At 48.4% G+C, this 8,517-nt stretch overlaps 1 pseudogene; it reads left to right on the plus strand.

The window, feature by feature from the left end:
• Positions 1–452: 452 nt before the first annotated feature.
• LOC116537162 lies at positions 453–874 on the plus strand (annotated as a pseudogene).
• The last annotated feature ends 7,643 nt before the right edge of the window (positions 875–8,517 follow it).

Consider the following 8,517-nt stretch of genomic DNA (forward strand, 5'->3'; position numbering starts at 1 on the left):
AAACAGGGAACATGCAGAAAACACATCACCAAAGCGTCTTCCTTGTGTCGATCAGGAGAGCCCTTGTGTTTGGAGCCCTCCTGGGATCTTGAAGATAATCCAAAGGTCCTGATAGAATGAATCTAGTGGGGCTGTATTCTGGTGGCCTCTGGCAACTCCTGGGGGACGGGTGGGTGGGTAGGGGATACTGTGATTGTCAAACCAGCCACCGGGAGAGTCCCCTTAGGGTGTGATTTTAGAGTCAGACGGAGCAGGGTTTGCATTTTGGCTCTGACATTTACTGTGTGCCTGGGGAAAGTGATAGAATCACTCAGGGCTTGGTTTTCTTATTTACAAAACAGAGTAACACCAACCTTAGAGGACTATTAGAAGAGCTAATGGGAGAGATCGAAACTGGTGGGGAAAGGGCGGGCCCACTGAGACCTATCCCAGCAACCTGACCACAGCTGGTCTTCCCTGGACACCATGAACCACATTGTCCAAACATTCTTCACTTCCACCAACACTGACTGTCCCCCCAACTGTGAGATGCTGAAGGAGGAGCATGAGGTGGCTGTGCTGGGGGCGCCTCACAACCCTGCTCCCCTGACAGCTACCGTGATCCACATCTGCAGCAAGACCTCCATGCCCGACCATGTCATCTGGTCCCTGTTCGACACCTTCTTCATGAACTCCTGCTGCCTGGGCTTCATAGCATTCGCCTACTCCGTGAAGTCTAGGGACAGGAAGATGGTTGGTGACCTGACCAGGGCCCAGGTGTATGCTTCCACTGCGAAGTGCCTGAACGTCTGGGCCCTGATTTTGGGCATCATGATGACCATTCTGCTGATTATCATCCCAGTACTCATCTTGCAAGTCTATCAATAGATCAAGAGGAATCATCCAGCCCAGGGACTGCCCGTGACCTGTTTCCCACGACTCCACCTTCCATTCCTCGCCCTGCCCCCAACTGAGTCCCATAACAGCCCTTTATCCTCACACGCTTTTCTACAAAAGCGTTCAATAAAGTGCACGTGTTCCTGGTTAAAAAAAAAAAAGAGCTAATGATGTAGCATGTCATATGCTGAGCTGAGTGCCTTCTACATAGCAACATCCAACACGTGGTGGCCACTGATAGCTCTATTTATGGAGAGGAAGATTCTTTGCACCCTGTTAAGTAGTTCATAAACTTGGTGGTCAGCATCTTTTGGACAGCACAGCATCTAAATCCCCCTTCCTCCACTATGTGAAGGCCTCCCCCAGACAGGAATGATAGATCGTCACTGTCCCCATTCCTGCTCCCTGGTGGCAAATGGGGCCCATTGGATGCTCCTGCTAAGGAAAACGGGAGAATGTTACTCGGGCAGTGGAGGCGGAGGCGGCACCAGGTCCCCTGGCATGGAAGCGAGGGTCCTAACCAGACCACGCCTGGGGTGGGATCCCGCTGGTCTCTGCTGCCAGTAACCCTTGGTTTTTGTTCTTTTTCTCATCCTGGGTTTCCGGCCTTTATGATGGTTCTGTGAGCTGCCTGATATGTTTCCAAAAACATGACAAAACAAAGCTTTTCCACTTCATTAACCAGATTTGGTTTCTACTTCTTGTTACCAGAAACTCTGATTAATACACTTGGTGCCAAAAACAATGCAAGTTATTAAAAACCGGGCAATGAGGTCTGACACACCTGTGGGGCTGAGAACGCCAAGTGAACACACCTGTTCTCCTGGTTGTGTTCTAAGGATAGGCAACGCATGGAAAAAGAAAAATAGCCAACAAAAGTTGAACCTCAGGAGTAAACAAAGAAGTAAAAATTAAAATAGATAGGGCCAGACACGGTGGCTAACATCTGTAATCCCAGCGCTTTGGGAGGTTGAGGTGGGCGGATCACTTGAGCTCAGGAGTTCAACACCAGCCCGGGCAACATAGCAAAACCCTGCTCTACTAAAAATTCAAAAATTAGCCAGGCATGGTGGCATGTGCCTGTAGTCCCAGCTACTCAGGAGGCTGAGGTGGGAGGATGGCTTGAGGCCAGGAGGTGGAGGTTGTTAGTGGGCTGAGATTGCGCCACTGCACTCCAGTCTGGGTGACAGAGCAAGGCCCTCTCTCAAAATAAATTAATAAATAAAATAGATGACATTTTTTCCGGTCAAACTGATAAATACACATGCATGTAATGAAGTTATAACAGCTGGTGTTGGCAAGGGAGCAAGTGTCCCACCAGGTAGCAGAGAGAGTGCACAGCCTGGGCCAGTCCCAAGGAAGTCCAGGGGAGTGATGGAAACTTACTATTGGAGAAACACTTTAAAGATGAATTCCTATTGCTGAGGAGTTTTTCTTTTTTGGAGGTGGAGTCTCTCTGTGTCGCCCATGCTGGAGTGCAGTGGCATAATCTCGACTCGCTGCAAACTCCTCCTCCTGGGTTCAAGCAATTCTCCTGCCTCAGCCTCCGGAATAGCTGGATTATAGGCACCTGCCACCACACCTGCTAATTTTTGTATTTTTAGTAAAGATGGGGTTTCACCATGTTGGTCAGGCAGGTCTTGAACTCCTGATCTCAAGTGATCCACCAGCCTCAGCCTCCCAAAGCGCTTGGATGACAGGCGTGAGTCACCATGCTCCACCTCCTGTCAGATCAGCAGCAGCATTAGATTCTCAGAGAAGTGTGACTGCGATTGTGAACTGCGCATGCGAGGGATCTAGGTTATGCTCCTTATGAGAATCTAATGCCTGATGGTCTGAGGTGAAGCTGAGGCGGTGATGTTCGCGCTGGGGAGGGGCTGCAAATACAGATGAACGTTATCAGAGAGGTTTGCCGGCACAGAGACCATCATAAATCAATTGCTTGCAGACTCATCTCAAAACCCCATCAGTGAGTGGCAAGGGACAATTAAGCTGCATCTGGTGACAGGCTTTATGGTGGCAAGTGAGTTGATGTACTTCAGTTGCACAGCTGCCTTAAAAGTATGTTTGAGACATCTTCAAGTCTGTGTACGTTCTGAAATAAAGTCAAGGCTGAAGGTCCCGAGATTGCCAGAAAAGCACTGAAAAGCCTGCTTCCATTTCCAACATCCTACCCTTGTGAAGCACGGTTTTTTGCAGTGACAGCAACCAAAATGAGATTATGGCGTAGACTGGGCATAAGCAACACGCTTTGGATGTCACTGTCTCCCAAACCACCTAGATGGGACTGTCTGGTTGCAGGAAAACAAGCTCAGGGATCCACTGATTCTACATTATGGAAAGTTGTGTAATTATTTCATTATATTACAATGTAGTTATAATAAAAATAAAGTGTGCAATAAAATGTTTGAGTTTGAGTCATCCCAAAACTATCCCCCACCCCCAGCAGTCCGTGGAAAAACTGTCATCCATGAACTAATCCCTGGTGCCAAAAAAGTTGGAAACCACTGCCTTAGCTGTTCTCTCACCCCCGTTTCTCCTCTCCCCCAACCCTAGGCAACAAATAATCTACTCTGCTGCTTTTGATTTCTCTATTCTGGACATTCCATATAAATGGAATCATTTACTATGTGATCCTGTGTGGTCTTCTGTGACTGGCTTCTTTCACGTGGCATGTTTTCAGGGTTCGTCCATGTTGTAGCCTGTATCAGAACTTCATTCCTTTCTATGATTGGATCATATTTCATTGTATGGACATATCACATTTCATTTATCCATCTTCAGTTGATGGCTTTTTGGGGAGATGCCACTTTTGGGTACTATGGATCATGTTGCTATGGACATTTTCATGCCAGTTTTCATGTGGAGGCATATTTTCACTTGTCTTGGGTGTCTACCTAAGAGGGGAATGGCCGGGTCACATAGTGTCCATATGTTTAATTTTTGGAGGATCTGCCAAACTGTGTCTCAAAGTGGCTGCCCCATTTGACATTCCCACCAGTAGTGTAGGAAGGTTCTGATTTCTCCACATCCTTGCAAAGACTTGTAATTGTTTATCATTTTTATTCCAGCCATCCCAGTGGCTGTGAGGTGGTATCTCATTGTTGGTGGGTGTTTTGTTTTGTTTTGAGCCAGAGTTTCACTCTTGTGCCCAGGATGGAGTAGAATGACATAATCTTGGCTCACTGCAACCTCTGCCTCCTGGGTTCAAGCAAGTCTCCCGGCTCAGCCTCCCAAATAGCTGGGATTACGGGAGGCTGCCACCATGCCCTGCTAATTTTTATATTTTTAGTAGAGACGGGGTTTCACCATGTTGGCCAGGCTGGTGTCAAACTCCTGACCTCAGGTGATCCACCTGCCTCAGCCTCCCGAAATGCTGGGATTGGAGGCTTGCCACCAAGCTCAGGCTTATTATTTATTTATTTTTTTCTGAGTCAGGGTCTCACTCTGTCAGACAAGTTGGAGCACAGTGTTGCCATCGGAGCTCACTGCAACCTCTGGGCTTAAGTAATCCCCCAACTTTAGCCTCCAGAGTAGATGAGACTACAAGTGTGTGCCACCATGCCCAGCTAAGTTTTTCTTTTCTTTTCTTTTTTGTACAGACAGGGTCTCACTCTGTGGCCCAGGCTGGTCTCAAACTCCTGGGTTTAAGCGATCTACCCACCTTGGCCTCCGGAAGTGCTGGGATTACAGGTGTGAGAGCGACTGCACCCAGCTGTGTGTTTGTTTGAGATAGATCCTCGATTTACCACCCAGGCTAGAGTACAGTGCCATGATCTCAGCTCACTGCAACCTCTGCCTCCTGGGCTCAAGCAAGCATGTCTGGCTAATTTTTGTATTTTTGTAGAGACAGGGTTTCACCATGTTGGCCATGCTGGTTTTGAACTCCTGACCTCAATTGATTCACGAGCTTCAGCCTCGAAAAGTGTTGGGATTATAGACATAAGCCATTGCGCCCGACATCAGCCACGTGTTTTTTAATTTTTTTTTTTTTTTTTTTTTTTTTTTGAGACGGAATCTGACTCTGTTGCCCAGGCTGGAGTGCAATGGCTGGATCTTGACTCACTGCAACTTCTACCTCCCGGGTTCAAGCGATTCTCCTGCCTCAGCCTCCTGAATAGCTGGGACAACAAGCAAGCACCGCCATGCCCAGCTAATTTTTGAATTGTTAGTAGAGACGGGTTTTCACCATGTTGGCCAGGATGGTCTCAATCTCTTGACCTCGTAATCTGCCTGCCTTGGCCTCTTAGAGTGCTGAAATTTCAGGCGTGAGCCACTGAGCGGCGCTAATTCTTTTTTTGAGGCAGGCTCTGTTGCCCAGGCTGGAGTCCAGTGGTACAATCTCAGCTCCCTGTAGCTTTGACCTCCCAGGCACTGATCCTCCTACCTCAGCCTCCCAAGTAGTTGGGACTACAGGTGTGCACCACCACACCTGGCTAATTTTTTTTTTTTTTTTTTTTGAGACAGTTTCACTCATGTTGCCTAGGCTGGAGTACAATGGCATGATCTCAGCTCACTGCAACTTCCACCTCCCTGGTTCAAGTGATTCTCCTGCCTCAGTCTCCCGAGTAGCTGGGATTACAGGCATGCGCCACCATGCCTGGCTATTTTTGTATTTTTAGTAGAGACAGGGTTTCTCCATGTTGGTCACGCTGGTCTCGCACTCCCGACCTCAGGTGATCCTCCCACCTTGGCCTCCCAAAGTGCTAGGATTAGAGGTGTGAGCCACTGTGCCTGGCTAATTTTTGTATTTTTAATAGAGACAGGGTTTTGCCATGTCGTCCAGGCTAATATTTTTATTTTTTGTTTTTTGAGACAGGGTCTTACTCTGTCACCCAGACTGGAGTGCAGTGATGCAGTCTTGGCTCACTGCAACCTCCACCTCTAGGGCTCAAGTTATTCTCCCACCTCAGCCTGCTAAGTAGCTGGGATTACAGATGTACACCACTATACCAGCTAATTTTTTTATTTGAAAAAATGTTTTAATTAAAAAAAAATTTACAGAGGGTAACCCTCTGTTTCCTAGGCTGCAGTGCAGTGGCACAATCTTAACTCACTGTAACCTCAAACTCCAGGGTTCAAGTGATCCCCACCCCCTCAGCCTCCCAAAGTGCTGGGATGACAGGTGGGAGCCCCTTCACCCAGCCCCATTCCCCATTATGGTTTTGATGTGCACTTTCCTGGTGGCTTATCTTCCCTGCTTCTCTTACACTTTCTGCAAAGGGAGAATCGAGAGGTTTCTCAAGGTCTCTGAGGGCTGTTGTCACACCCTTTTACTCCCTGTCACCACACTCGCTACTCCCCACCCCACACCCGCAGCTGTGACTCTCCATGGTGCTGAGGGAAACCCTTAGTGAACTCAAGATGTCAAGCTAGAGAGACCATCGTCTTCATCCAGTTTAAACTGCTAAACTATCTAACAGGTGAGGAAACTGAGGCCCAGAGGAATGCATGCAGGTTACCTAAAGGTGCCTGGCGTGTTAGTGGCAGAGCTGGGCTGAGACCAGAGAATCCAGGCTGTGCAGGGGACCAGAAGCTCTGGGTTTGATTCCCAACCATCGCCATGACTGTGCCCTTCCTTCCTCCCTCCCTCCCTTCCTCCTTTCTTTCCTTCTTCCTCTTTCTCCTCCTCCTCTGTCTTTCATTTTCTGTCCCTCCCTCCCTCCCCTTTCTCTCTCTCTTTTTCTTTCTTTCCTTCCTTCCTTCTTCCTTCCTTCCTTTTCTTTCTCTTTTTCTTTCCTCCCTTATTTCCCTCCCTCCCTCCTCGTCCCCTCCTCTTCCTCTTCCTCCTTCTCTTCTTCTTCTTTTTCTTCTTCTCTCTTCTTTTCGCTCTCTGTCTCTGTCTCTGTCTCTCCCTCTCTCTCTGTCCCCTCACCCACCTCCAACAGAGATTTTCTCTTGTTGCCCCGGCTGGAGAGCAATGCTGCAATCTCAGCTCACAGCAGCCTCCACTTGCCCGGTTCAGGTAATTCTCCTGCTTCAGCCTCCCGAGTAGCTAGGATTACAAGCATGCACCACCATGCCCAGCTAATTTTGTATTTTTAGTAGAGATGGGGTTTCACCAGGTTGGCCAAGCTGATCTCGAAATCCTGACATCAGGTGACCCACCCGCCTCAGCCTCCCAAAGTGCTGGTATTACAGACATGAGCCACCGCACCCGCCCCTCTCTCTTTCTTTCCCCCTCCCTCCCTTTTTTCCTTTTCTCTCTCTCTCTTTCCTTTTGAGACAGGGTCTCACTTTGTTGCCCAGGTTGAAGTGCAGTGTTGAGATCATGGGCTCACTGTAGCCTTGACTTCCTGGGCTCAAGCAACCTTCCCAGCTCAGCTTCCCGAGCAGCTAGGACTATAGGTGTGCACCACATCTAGCTAATTAAAAATTTTTTTTGTAGAGACAGGGTCTCACTCTATTTCCCAGGCTCGTCTTGAACTCTTGGGCTCAAGTAATCTTCCCGCCTGCACCTTCCAAAGTGCTGGGTTTACAGGCATGAGCCGCCACTCCCAGCCTTGTGGGCTACTTTCTGAGCCTTTCGGAACAGCAGTTTCCTCATCCATATAATGGAGATGATAACTACCCTATGGAGTTGTTTTGAGGATATAAAATATTTAACATACTAAGTAAATAACATTTAATTTTGGAATAATTACTATTTATGTGCCTATGATAAAAGAAAGTCAAACAGTGCAAAGGAGTATAAAGCGAAAAAGAAATCTCTTTCCTCCAACCCCGTCCTGGGGGCCACCATTAACACCAGATTCTTGTCTTTTCTGTCAGCTCTCTTCTATGGATATAATGGAAGTTATTTATCACATGGGACCCTAGAGCTGGAGATCATTAACTTGCCTGCTTTTCTAAGCTGGTCCTTCCACTTTGCCCCTTCAACCCCCCTTCCTGTGCCAGCACACAAACCGAGGGGCTCCCTTATTTGTCCAGCTCCCCCTTCCCAAGCCCCTCCACCTGGTAATGATTTCCTAGAGAGTCTCCCAGGGGTCTCCATGGGGACGTTTCCTGCTCCAGTCTCCATGGCAACCCTTCAGGTTGCCATGGTGATGCTTAAGCAATTATTTGGAGACCCTTAAATAAATCACCCGTGGTGGTATATGCTAGAAGCGTTTGGCTCTGGCTCTTGTGTTCGGGGCCAGGGTTGGGGCCCAGGCCCGAAGGCAGAAAATGTGGGGCGGCAGGGGATGGTGATCTGAGCCCGATGCCCTCGGTCTGGCCCTGTGAGGGGCCCTCTCTGGGCAAAATTGGAATTGAGCCTTTTGTGAAGTGGTGTGAGGACAGGAGGCAGTTAGGCATGTGCAGTCCTTAAACAGGAAGACCCTGCTGCCAGGACGACATCTTAACCCTGCTTGGGATGGGGGCAACTTGGAGCTATGCAGTCACCAAGCAGGGATTCCACTCCAGGGATTCTGCTGGGCTCCAAGGCCCTCACTCCTCCTTGACACCAAATTCCAAGAGGAAACTTAAGACGGAATCCATTCCTTCCTATATTCATTTATTTGACCAATATGTTTAAAGTGGCTGCTACGTGCCAGGCACTGTGTGCTAAGCACTGGGAATACAGCAGTTAATTAAAAAACAAAACCCCTGTCCTCATGGAGCTTACATTCGAGTGGGGAGAGGCAGACAATTAGCAAAATA

This window comes from Sapajus apella, unplaced genomic scaffold (genome assembly GCF_009761245.1).
Source record: "Sapajus apella isolate SASKATOON/1434 unplaced genomic scaffold, GSC_monkey_1.0 scaffold107, whole genome shotgun sequence".
Taxonomy (NCBI): Eukaryota; Metazoa; Chordata; class Mammalia; order Primates; family Cebidae; genus Sapajus; species Sapajus apella.